Genomic DNA, 12,799 nt, shown 5'->3' on the forward strand with positions numbered 1-12,799 from the left:
TAGATTCTTTTTCATGTGGTCACAAAGCCATTTAAAGAAATTCTACCATCAAAATCAAGCATGGATAAACCAGGGACACTTATTCATAGATCTGGGCACTGTGACTGTGGTAATCTACTTATATGTGTTATCCATGGCATCCACTTTTAAAATTATGCCACCAGAGCCCCCCTTTCCCGTGCTGTAGATTTAAGGGCTGTTACACTGTGCAGGAGCACTTTATCCCCTTCCACTGTGTGCTGAAAATTCCTGTGCTGCAGTAAGATTACATCAGGCAGAGGGAGCAGAGGGAAGGGGGTAATCAGTGTAACAGCCAGTGAATCTGCAGCACAGAGGGGCTGGTTATGCCCCCCAGAGCCCTTCAGGGGCATAATTATGCAGTTTTTTTGCTTGATTTTGATGGTGGATTTACTTTCATGTCCATGGGTGCTGCAGAGTTCAGATTGTTATTTTCCTTTATGAAAGGTTCCCATATTTATGGATTCCTACCTCTGCAAAATCTAAAAATTTGCACAATCCTGTCTTTGGAGCCTGTGTAAAGACAGAGGTCAGTCCCATAGCGATGTAGTGATGGAAATCACTGGAAATAATGTATTTTATTATTAGACACAGAAATGCGTTTGCAAATGAAATAAATCTATAACTCAGTGAATTAACACACGATACAAACAATTCAGCCCTAATAGATAGAAGACAGACTCGGCTCTGCTACATCTGGATGTGTGTGTCCTTTCTGATTACTGCTACTAGTGAACGCCAGGGCAATCAGCAGAAGCTGCAAATATCCGCTAATTACTAAAACAATCAGCTCATTATTTCTACATGAGATGACACCATGCAGAGCCGGCGCCCGGCACTGGTGGGTAGCCATTTCTGATTAGTCCTTTAAATGTCCCTCTAAGATGTGATAAACTGTATTTCAAGGTTGTACAGTATATAAGAAGTGAGAACCAGAGAAAATCACTTATGTGGGAGTAGAACTGGGTAAGAATTGGATCATAGGTGCATTAATCTCTATTATGACTCGATCAATCCTAGATCTTATCAATAGTTTTGTAATATGTTGAATAATAATTGGTTGCGTTGCTCCTTTACTATTCAATAAGTCTTCTAGATAGATTGCAGAAAAAATGCATTTACTTTTTATTTACTTTTTTATTTTGATATGCTTAGGCTGGACTTTTGTTTCACATAAATTTTGTCTGGTGGCTACATATTATGGACCAAAAATTGCACAAAGACTAGTTTTATAGGACGCAAAGAGGTTCTGCATCATGAATGTATCAGAAAGTTGTCCCACAGGGATGCAGGGACTCCTTGAATCATGTATATAACCAGAAGTGAGTTATTATATAAGCGGTTTGGGCGGTAGCCTGGTGCCTAAGCCTTCTAGTGGGCACACGATCACCCCTACCACCTACCAAATTTTATACTGAAAAGGACTTCACTCATTAAATCCTTGTATATCCATTCCTGCTCTCAATACACACGTACACAACAGTCATTTCAGGACCATGAAGGTCCTCTAAAGGTCCTGAAACCGCAGTTTGAAAGCAAGCAGAAGGGAAACATCCTCCATTCCCCAGAAAGATTAATTCTATTACCATATGTAGGAAATGAATTCCAGACTTTTAGGGTTTATAATATTCATGCAGACCAAGGCCTATTTTTTCATAATAGGTGAATTTATTAATCTTTGATTCAGCTTTGCTGGAGATTAACTGAAGGATAAACTGAAATATCTGAGACAGCCTTGGGTCTTTCCTAAAACGTTGGTCCATTTTTTGCACCGCTCTTTTACTGAAGTGAAATGTCTCAGTTGATCATTTTGGCTAACCATTCCGACTTTCCAAAACTGGAGGGCTTTCCATAAATAAAGAGTTTGCAAAAATGACCTATTTTGGGACTTTTTGAGCTCAAGATTTTTGGAATAAAAGTCTGATAAATCTGTTCCAAAAATGTAATTGAACAAAGCTGGAAAGTGCAACAAAAAGTCTTGAGTGAACTGAGCCTTTAGAGATATTGCCGTAATATTCATACTTCCCTATCTGATCCTATTTGTTTTATTGACATTGACCGATGTCGTTTCACGTGTTGGTAGGCCTTGGGTATAGAGATTATAAATAGAGATGAGCGAACACTAAAATGCTCGGGTACTCGTTATTCGAGACGAACTTTTCCCGATGCTCGAGTGCTCGTCTCGAATAACGAACCCCATTGAAGTCAATGGGAGACTCGAGCATTTTTCAAGGGGACCAAGGCTCTGCACAGGGAAGCTTGGCCAAACACCTGGGAACCTCAGAAAAGGATGGAAACACCACGGAAATGGACAGGAAACAGCAGGGGCAGCATGCATGGATGCCTCTGAGGCTGCTTAATCGCACCATTATGCCGAAATTATGGGCAACAGCATGGCCATGACAGAGTGACAGAATGAAGCTAGATAGCATGTAAAACATCCAATAATTGACCCTGACACTATAGGGGACGGCATGCAGAGGCAGAGGCAGCGGCAGCAGGCTAGAGAGTGGCATGGCGACATACCCTAATTGGACTCAGGCTTCAAACCAATGGGTGTCAGAGAGGAACCAAAGGAGGTGAGCAAGAAGCGCTCAAATAATATCGGTACATGATAAAAGTTTGCCAGTATATTTTGTGGATTACACAGCAGGGTGGCGACAAAGTTAACATGGAAGCCATGAAAACAACCCAAAATTCTGCCTGACACAGCTCGTTTGATAAGGGGACCATGTATGCTTACAGTTCATGCCAGTCGCTGCACTGGCTGCCAGTCTCCTTTCGAATACAGTTTAAAATAATAATAAGCCTCATCCATAAAGCTCTGTATAATGCTGCACCCCCCTACCTCTCCTCTCTTATCTCAGTCTATCGCCCAACCCGTGCTCTTAGATCCGCCAGTGATCTTAGATTAACCTCTACCCTAGTGCGGACCTCCCACTCGCGTCTCCAAGACTTCTCTAGAGCTGCACCAATTCTATGGAATGCTCTGCCCTGGACTATCAGACTAATACCTAACCTCCAAAGTTTCAAACGTGCTCTTAAAACCCATTTCTTTAGGCAAGCCTATAACACTCATTAACTGCATGAAGTTTTAACTCTTCTACTAACCCGTCCTGTGTCGTCCTCCCATCTGTTATCCAGCAACCAACAGGCACCAGACTTCTCTGCAGTCCCATTCACCCTGGACCTGGTATATAAGATGATGGCTGAGTGGTTCAAGCGACAGCAATTCCATTTATTATATTTTTTTCTATTCCCTAAGAAGAATGGCTTGACCATTAAATATTCTTTTACCTCGTGTTACCCCATCATCTTCATAAACCGTAAGCTCCGGCGAGCAGGGACCTCACTCCTGTTGTTCCATACAAATGTTGTGCTCTGTTACATTACATTTGTATTTGTTTCCTATGATTTGTAAAGCGCTACAGAATATGATGACGCTATATAAATAAAGATTATTATTATTATTATTATGGAGGCAGTGAACTAGTAGTAGATTAAAGGTGCTGCAACTATGTTAGTTGGATCTTGGGATGGAGCTGGCGCTCTGCAGCCAGGCGAGCTTTTGCCAATCCAAGCCCCTGTCTCTAGGCTACTCCCCAAACAGCACTTCTAAGAACCTTTTGTATAAGATCAAGTGTAGTAGCGTTCTTATAAGTTTAGGATATGGCGGGTGAGGGGAATGTAAACAGATGCGCAAGAAGCGCTGAAATAATATCCCTAAATGGTAAAAGTTTGCAAGTATATTTTGTGGATTACACAGCAGGGTGGCGACAAAGTTAACAACTTTGATGTGGAATGCCCTGTAATAGCTCTTGGGCGGTGTGCCTTTTATCGCCTAGGCTCAGCAGTTTCAGCACCGCCTGCTGTCGCTTAGCGACGGCACTGCTGCTGTGCCTAGAGCTACCGACTGATGGCGCCATGCCCACGGATGGTAATTCGGAGGAGGAGGAGGTGGAGGAGGGGTGGGAGGAGGTATAGTAGGCCTTTGAGACCTGGACCGAGGTAGGCCCCGCAATTCTCTGCGTCGGCAGTATATGACCAGCCCCAGGGTCAGACTCGGTCCCAGCCTGCACCAAGTTAAGTGTAGTAGCGTTCTTATAAGTTTGGGATATGGCGGGTGAGGGGAATGTAAACAGATGCGCAAGAAGCGCATGATGCGCATGGAGCTGGCGCTCCGCTGCCAGGCGAGCTTTCGCCAATTCAAGCCCCTGTCTCTAGGCTACTCCCCAAACAGCACTTCTAAGAACCTTTTGTATAAGATCAAGTGTAGTAGCGTTCTTATAAGTTTAGGATATGCCGGGTGAGGGGAATGTAAACAGATGCGCAAGAAGCGCTGAAATAATATCCCTAAATGGTAAAAGTTTGCCAGTATATTTTGTGGATAACACAGCAGGGTGGCGACAAAGTTAACAACTTTGATGTGGAATCCATGAAAACAACCCAAATTTCTGCCTGACACACCTCGTTTGATAAAGGGACGATGTATGGAGGCAGCTATATGGACGACTTTTGGAGGTAGCAATGGAGACAACGTGTGGAGGCTGCTATGGAGACAATTTAATTTGGATAGTGCCTGTATGTGGCAGTCCCAAAAATGTTTCAAACCAGAGGAGCAGGTAGGTGGCCCTGCAGTAAAATGGAATAGATTGAGTGCCTGTATGTGGCAGTCCCAAAAATTTTTCAAACCAGAGGAGCAGGTAGGTGGCCCTCCAGTAAAATGGAATAGATTGAGTGCCTGTATGTGGCAGTCCCAAAAATGTTTCAAACCAGAGGAGCAGGTAGGTGGCCCTGCAGTAAAATGGAATAGATTGAGTGCCTGTATGTGGCACTCACAAAAATTGTTTCAAACAGAGGACCGGGTAGGTGGCCCTCCAGAAAAATTAAATGCATGAAGTACTATAGCAAGAGCCAGTGGGCCCTGTCAAAAAATAGCCATTTTCCTCTGCTTTACTGTACAAAGAGGAGGAGAAGGAGGAAAATGAGGAGGAGGAGGAGTGGATCAATTATTCAGGTTGAGCTTCCTTCACCTGGTGGAGATTGGAAATTCTGAGAAATCCAGCCTTTATTCATTTTAATAAGCATCAGCCTGTCAGCGCTGTCAGTCGACAGGCGTGTATGCTTATCGGTGATGATGCCACCAGCTGCACTGAAAACCCGCTCGGACAAGACGCTAGCGGCAGGGCAGGCAAGAACCTCCAAGGCGTACAGCGCCAGTTCGTGCCACATGTCCAGCTTTGAAACCCAGTAGTTGTAGGGAGCTGTGTGATCATTTAGGACGATGGTATGGTCAGCTACGTACTCCCTCACCATCTTTCTGTAAAGATCAGCCCTACTCTGCCGAGACTGGGGACAGGTGACAGTGTCTTGCTGGGGTGACATAAAGCTGGCAAAAGCCTTGTAAAGCGTACCCTTGCCAGTGCTGGACAAGCTGCCTGCTCGCCTACTCTCCCTCGCTACTTGTCCCGCAGAACTACGCACTCTGCCGCTAGCGCTGTCAGAAGGGAAATACTGTTTCAGCTTGTGCACCAGGGCCTGCTGGTATTCATGCATTCTCACACTCCTTTCCTCTGCAGGGATGAGAGTGGAAAGATTTTGCTTGTACCGTGGGTCCAGGAGAGTGAACACCCAGTAATCGGTGCTGGAATAAATTCTTTGAACGCGAGGGTCACGGGATAGGCAGCCTAGCATGAAATCTGCCATATGCGCCAGAGTACCAACGCGTAAGAATTCACTCCCCTCACTGGCCTGACTGTCCATTTCCTCCTCCTCCAACTCCTCCAACTCCTCTTCTTCTGCCCATACACGCTGAACAGTAAAGGACTCAACAATGGTCCCCTCTTGTGTCTCACCAACATTCTCCTCCTCTTCCTCCTCATCCTCCTCCACCTCCACCTCCTCCGATATGCGCTGAGAAACAGACCTGAGGGTGCTTTGGCTATCAACAAGGGAATATTCTTCCCCTGTCTCTTGTGACGAGCGCAAAGCTTCCGACTTCATGCTGACCAGAGAGTTTTTCAACAGGCCAAGCAGCGGGATGGTGAGGCTGATGATGGCGGCATCGCCACTGACCATCTGTGTTGACTCCTCAAAGTTACTCAGCACCTGACAGATATCAGACATCCACGTCCACTCCTCATTGTAGACTTGAGGAAGCTGACTGACCTGACTACCAGTTCTGGTGGAAGTTGACATCTGGCAGTCTACAATCGCTCTGCGCTGCTGGTAAACTCTGGATAACATGGTCAGTGTTGAATTCCACCTCGTGGGCACGTCGCACAACAGTCGGTGAGCGGGCAGTTGGAGGCGGCGCTGCGCTGCCCTGAGAGTGGCAGCATCTGGGCTGGACTTCCTGAAATGCGCACAGATGCGGCGCACCTTCGTGAGCAAATCAGACAGATTGGGGTATGTCTTGAGGAAACGCTGAACTATCAGATTTAACACATGGGCCAGGCATGGCACATGTGTCAGTCTGCCGAGTTGCAGAGCCGCCACCAGGTTACGGCCGTTGTCACACACAACCATTCCCGGCTTGAGGTTCAGCGGTGCCAGCCACAGATCAGTCTGCGCCGTGATGCCCTGTAATAGCTCTTGGGCGGTGTGCCTTTTGTCGCCTAGGCTCAGCAGTTTGAGCACCGCCTGCTGTCGCTTAGCGACGGCACTGCTGCTGTGCCTAGAGCTACCGACTGATGGCGCCGTGCCCACGGATGGTAGTTCGGAGGAGGAGGTGGAGGAGGGGTGGGAGGAGGAGGAGGCATAGTAGGCCTGAAACACCTGGACCGAGGTAGGCCCCGCAATCCTCGGCGTCGGCAGTATATGAGCAGCCCCAGTGTCAGACTCGGTCCCAGCCTCCACCAAGTTAACCCAATGTGCCGTCAGCGATATATAGTGGCCCTGCCCGGCAGCACTCGTCCACGTGTCCGTGGTCAGGTGGACCTTGTCAGAAACGGCGTTGGTCAGGGCACGGATGATGTTGTCTGACACGTGCTGGTGCAGGGCTGGGACGGCACATCGGGAAAAGTAGTGGCGGCTGGGGACTGAATACCGAGGGGCGGCCGCCGCCATGAGGTTGCGAAAGGCCTCGGTCTCTACTAGCCTATAGGGCAGCATCTCCAGGCTTAGCAATCTGGAGATGTGCACATTAAGGGCTTGGGCGTGCGGGTGGGTTGCACTATATTTGCGTTTCCGCTCCAGCGTCTGGGGTATGGAGAGCTGAACGCTGGTGGATGCTGTGGAGGATCGTGGAGGCGACGATGGGGTTTTTGTGGCAGGGTCCTGGGCAGGGGGCTGACTAGCAGCTGACACAGGGGAAGGAGCAGTGGTGTGCACGGCCGGAGGTGAACGGGCTTGTTGCCACTGAGTGGGGTGTTTAGCATTCATATGCCTGCGCATACTGGTGGTAGTTAAGCTAGTAGTGGTGGAACCCCTGCTGAGCCTGGTTTGGCAAATGTTGCACACCACAGTCCGTCGGTCATCCGGTGTTTCCTTAAAGAACCTCCAGACTTCTGAAGATCTAGCCCTCGCCGCAGGAGCCCTCGCCACGGGAGCTTCACTAGTTGACACATTTGGCGCTGATGCACCAGCTCTGGCCCTGCCTCTCCGTCTGGCCCCACCACTGCCTCTTCCAACCTGTTCTGGTCGAGGACTCTCCTCCGTCTCAGAAGCACTGTGTTCACCCGGCCTCTCAACCCAGCTTGGGTCTGTCACCTCATCATCCTCCGATCCCTCAGTCTGCTCCCCCCTCGGACTTCCTGCCCTGACAACAACTTCCCCACTGTCTGACAACCGTGTCTCCTCATCGTCGGACACCTCTTTACACACTTCCACTACGTCAAGAAGGTCATCATCACCCACAGACTGTGACTGTTGGAAAACCTGGGCATCGGAAAATTGCTCAGCAGCAACCGGACAAGTGGTTTGTGACTGTGGGAAGGGTCCAGAAAACAGTTCCTCAGAGTATGCCGGTTCAAATGCCAAATTTTCCTGGGAGGGGGCAGACTGGGGGGGAGGAGGCTGAGGTGCAGGAGCTGGAGGAGTGGCGATTTCGGTGACATGGGTGGACTGCGTGGAAGACTGACTGGTGGTGGACAAATTGCTCGAAGCATTGTCAGCAATCCACGACATCACCTGTTCGCACTGTTCTGGCCTCAACAGTGCTCTACCACGAGTCCCAGTAACTTCAGACATGAACCTAGGGAGTGTAGCTCTGCGGCGTTCCCCTGCTCCCTCATCAGCAGGTGGTGTCTCACCCCGCCCAGGACCACGGCCTCTGACCCCTGCAGTAGTTGGACGCCCACGTCCCCGCCCTCGTCCTCTACCCCTAGCCCTCGGGTTAAACATTTTTAAAATGAGAGTTATAACTTTATTTTTTTTTTTACTTTTTTTTTGTTTTTTTTTGTGTTTTTTTTTTTTTTTGTGTTTTTTGTTTTTTTTTGAGTTTTTAAAACCAAACAATGCTATCCTATTGCTATGGCTATTTTCTAGCCAAGTATCAAAGCACACTACTATGCCAGATGAGATGACACTGAGTTAGTGCCTAATTGAAATCCAACCCCTACTAAATTTTCCCACTTCGGTCTTTGCTATGGATATGTGCGTCACTAAGCGCAGAACACAGCGGTCGCAAGTCTCACTACAAATTGCTCAGAATTGGCTAGTACATGCACTGCAGAAAGTACAGCCACCAGCAGATCAACCAGAAATCAAATATATAGAACGCTACTGTATGCGTAAGTAAGCTCTTTGTATTCTCCTATGGCTATTTTCTAGCCAAGTATCAAAGCACACTACTATGCCAGATGAGATGACACTGAGTTAGTGCCTAATTGAAATCCAACCCCTACTAAATTTTCCCACTTCGGTCTTTGCTATGGATATGTGCGTCACTAAGCGCAGAACACAGCGGTCGCAAGTCTCACTACAAATTGCTCAGAATTGGCTAGTACATGCACTGCAGAAAGTACAGCCACCAGCAGATCAACCAGAAATCAAATATATAGAACGCTACTGTATGCGTAAGTAAGCTCTTTGTATTCTCCTATGGCTATTTTCTAGCCAAGTATCAAAGCACACTACTATGCCAGATGAGATGACACTGAGTTAGTGCCTAATTGAAATCCAACCCCTACTAAATTTTCCCACTTCGGTCTTTGCTATGGATATGTGCGTCACTAAGCGCAGAACACAGCGGTCGCAAGTCTCACTACAAATTGCTCAGAATTGGCTAGTACATGCACTGCAGAAAGTACAGCCACCAGCAGATCAACCAGAAATCAAATATATAGAACGCTACTGTATGCGTAAGTAAGCTCTTTGTATTCTCCTATGGCTATTTTCTAGCCAAGTATCAAAGCACACTACTATGCCAGATGAGATGACACTGAGTTAGTGCCTAATTGAAATCCAACCCCTACTAAATTTTCCCACTTCGGTCTTTGCTATGGATATGTGCGTCACTAAGCGCAGAACACAGCGGTCGCAAGTCTCACTACAAATTGCTCAGAATTGGCTAGTACATGCACTGCAGAAAGTACAGCCACCAGCAGATCAACCAGAAATCAAATATATAGAACGCTACTGTATGCGTAAGTAAGCTCTTTGTATTCTCCTATGGCTATTTTCTAGCCAAGTATCAAAGCACACTACTATGCCAGATGAGATGACACTGAGTTAGTGCCTAATTGAAATCCAACCCCTACTAAATTTTCCCACTTCGGTCTTTGCTATGGATATGTGCGTCACTAAGCGCAGAACACAGCGGTCGCAAGTCTCACTACAAATTGCTCAGAATTGGCTAGTACATGCACTGCAGAAAGTACAGCCACCAGCAGATCAACCAGAAATCAAATATATAGAACGCTACTGTATGCGTAAGTAAGCTCTTTGTATTCTCCTATGGCTATTTTCTAGCCAAGTATCAAAGCACACTACTATGCCAGATGAGATGACACTGAGTTAGTGCCTAATTGAAATCCAACCCCTACTAAATTTTCCCACTTCGGTCTTTGCTATGGATATGTGCGTCACTAAGCGCAGAACACAGCGGTCGCAAGTCTCACTACAAATTGCTCAGAATTGGCTAGTACATGCACTGCAGAAAGTACAGCCACCAGCAGATCAACCAGAAATCAAATATATAGAACGCTACTGTATGCGTAAGTAAGCTCTTTGTATTCTCCTATGGCTATTTTCTAGCCAAGTATCAAAGCACACTACTATGCCAGATGAGATGACACTGAGTTAGTGCCTAATTGAAATCCAACCCCTACTAAATTTTCCCACTTCGGTCTTTGCTATGGATATGTGCGTCACTAAGCGCAGAACACAGCGGTCGCAAGTCTCACTACAAATTGCTCAGAATTGGCTAGTACATGCACTGCAGAAAGTACAGCCACCAGCAGATCAACCAGAAATCAAATATATAGAACGCTACTGTATGCGTAAGTAAGCTCTTTGTATTCTCCTATGGCTATTTTCTAGCCAAGTATCAAAGCACACTACTATGCCAGATGAGATGACACTGAGTTAGTGCCTAATTGAAATCCAACCCCTACTAAATTTTCCCACTTCGGTCTTTGCTATGGATATGTGCGTCACTAAGCGCAGAACACAGCGGTCGCAAGTCTCACTACAAATTGCTCAGAATTGGCTAGTACATGCACTGCAGAAAGTACAGCCACCAGCAGATCAACCAGAAATCAAATATATAGAACGCTACTGTATGCGTAAGTAAGCTCTTTGTATTCTCCTATGGCTATTTTCTAGCCAAGTATCAAAGCACACTACTATGCCAGATGAGATGACACTGAGTTAGTGCCTAATTGAAATCCAACCCCTACTAAATTTTCCCACTTCGGTCTTTGCTATGGATATGTGCGTCACTAAGCGCAGAACACAGCGGTCGCAAGTCTCACTACAAATTGCTCAGAATTGGCTAGTACATGCACTGCAGAAAGTACAGCCACCAGCAGATCAACCAGAAATCAAATATATAGAACGCTACTGTATGCGTAAGTAAGCTCTTTGTATTCTCCTATGGCTATTTTCTAGCCAAGTATCAAAGCACACTACTATGCCAGATGAGATGACACTGAGTTAGTGCCTAATTGAAATCCAACCCCTACTAAATTTTCCCACTTCGGTCTTTGCTATGGATATGTGCGTCACTAAGCGCAGAACACAGCGGTCGCAAGTCTCACTACAAATTGCTCAGAATTGGCTAGTACATGCACTGCAGAAAGTACAGCCACCAGCAGATCAACCAGAAATCAAATATATAGAACGCTACTGTATGCGTAAGTAAGCTCTTTGTATTCTCCTATGGCTATTTTCTAGCCAAGTATCAAAGCACACTACTATGCCAGATGAGATGACACTGAGTTAGTGCCTAATTGAAATCCAACCCCTACTAAATTTTCCCACTTCGGTCTTTGCTATGGATATGTGTGCCACTAAGAGCTAAACACAACGGTAGCAAGTCCCCCTGCTAATTCCTCACAAAATGGTACTAGATGCAAATTAAAATAAAAAAAGTAGAACGTTATTGTAGCCCTAAGAAGGGCTGTTGGGTTCTTTGAGAATCACTCCTGCCTAACAGTAAGCTAATAGAACACCCTAACGCTTTCCCTGACCAGCAGCAGCTCTCTCCCTAGCGGCATCCAGACACAGAATGATCCGAGCAGCGCGGGCAGCGGCTAGTCTATCCCAGGGTCACCTGATCTGGCCAGCCAACCACTGCTATCGACGTGTAAGGGTACCACGTCATGCTGGGTGGAGTGCAGAGTCTCCTGGCTTGTGATTGGCTCTGTTTCTGGCCGCCAAAAAGCAAAACGGCGGGAGCTGCCATTTTCTCGAGCGGGCGAAGTATTCGTCCGAGCAACGAGCAGTTTCGAGTACCCTAATGCTCGACCGAGCATCAAGCTCGGACGAGCATGTTCGCTCATCTCTAATTATAAACTGTATATCATTTAACTGGCTGCTGCTAATGGCATTTGAGGCACCGATTATATCATGGACAGTAAATGGAGAAAGTGTTTTACAAGATATAACAAACTGTGATGCCACAAGAAGAAACTTTTTATTAACGACAGTTTTATTTACAAATCTTCCCCAATGTCTAAACATTAAAATACCTTCTAGATCTTATCTTGGGCAAAATATTAGGAATATGTAGGAATTGCACATAATACGGTACCATTTCCACAAGAACATGTACAGCAAGACTTAGTCACCTTATGGCTGGTCATGTAGGTAACAGGACTTAGCAATAACATCCTGCCTTGAAAGAGGGTTTGTAAATGTCTCCGTTTAGAAGTTTTGTCATCATCCTTAAGAATTGTAAATGACAAATAGTTGAACTAAACTATGAGATCGTCTCTGATTTTTTTGTGAAGTAACACAAGCTTTGTTGATGCCCAAGGCAGGGGATTCAAAATGTCTCCACCATCAAGTCATTACATCTGTATGCTACTACCCCTAGGTTGAAGGTCCTTCCTACCTTTCACACAACACATTTCTGCATCTAGAAGTGAGATCATATCCAGTCATGGTCGGCACGAGGTTTCAGTAGACCCCTGGGCGACACAGCCTCAGTGGACACCTTTGCAGTGAACTCACATGGCAGCATGAAAAATTCAAAAACTAAAACAAAAACTGTTCCCTAAAATATTCCCTAGTTTAACAGCCCTTTTATGGTTATTTTTTATAATCCCCCTCAACCCCTATGGATTCATTAGATACAGCCCCCTAACCTCCATGGATTCCTTATGTACAACCTTAT

At 46.2% G+C, this 12,799-nt stretch overlaps 1 protein-coding gene across 3 annotated transcripts in view; it reads right to left on the minus strand.

Annotated features, from left to right (window-relative positions):
- The window catches only part of ERBB4 (erb-b2 receptor tyrosine kinase 4), a 642,433-nt gene that overhangs the window by 459,041 nt on the left and 170,593 nt on the right, over window positions 1-12,799 (minus strand). The gene's annotated exons all lie outside the window — the stretch shown is intronic.

Source organism: Engystomops pustulosus, chromosome 8 (assembly GCF_040894005.1).
Source record: "Engystomops pustulosus chromosome 8, aEngPut4.maternal, whole genome shotgun sequence".
In the NCBI taxonomy this organism is placed as follows: domain Eukaryota; kingdom Metazoa; phylum Chordata; class Amphibia; order Anura; family Leptodactylidae; genus Engystomops; species Engystomops pustulosus.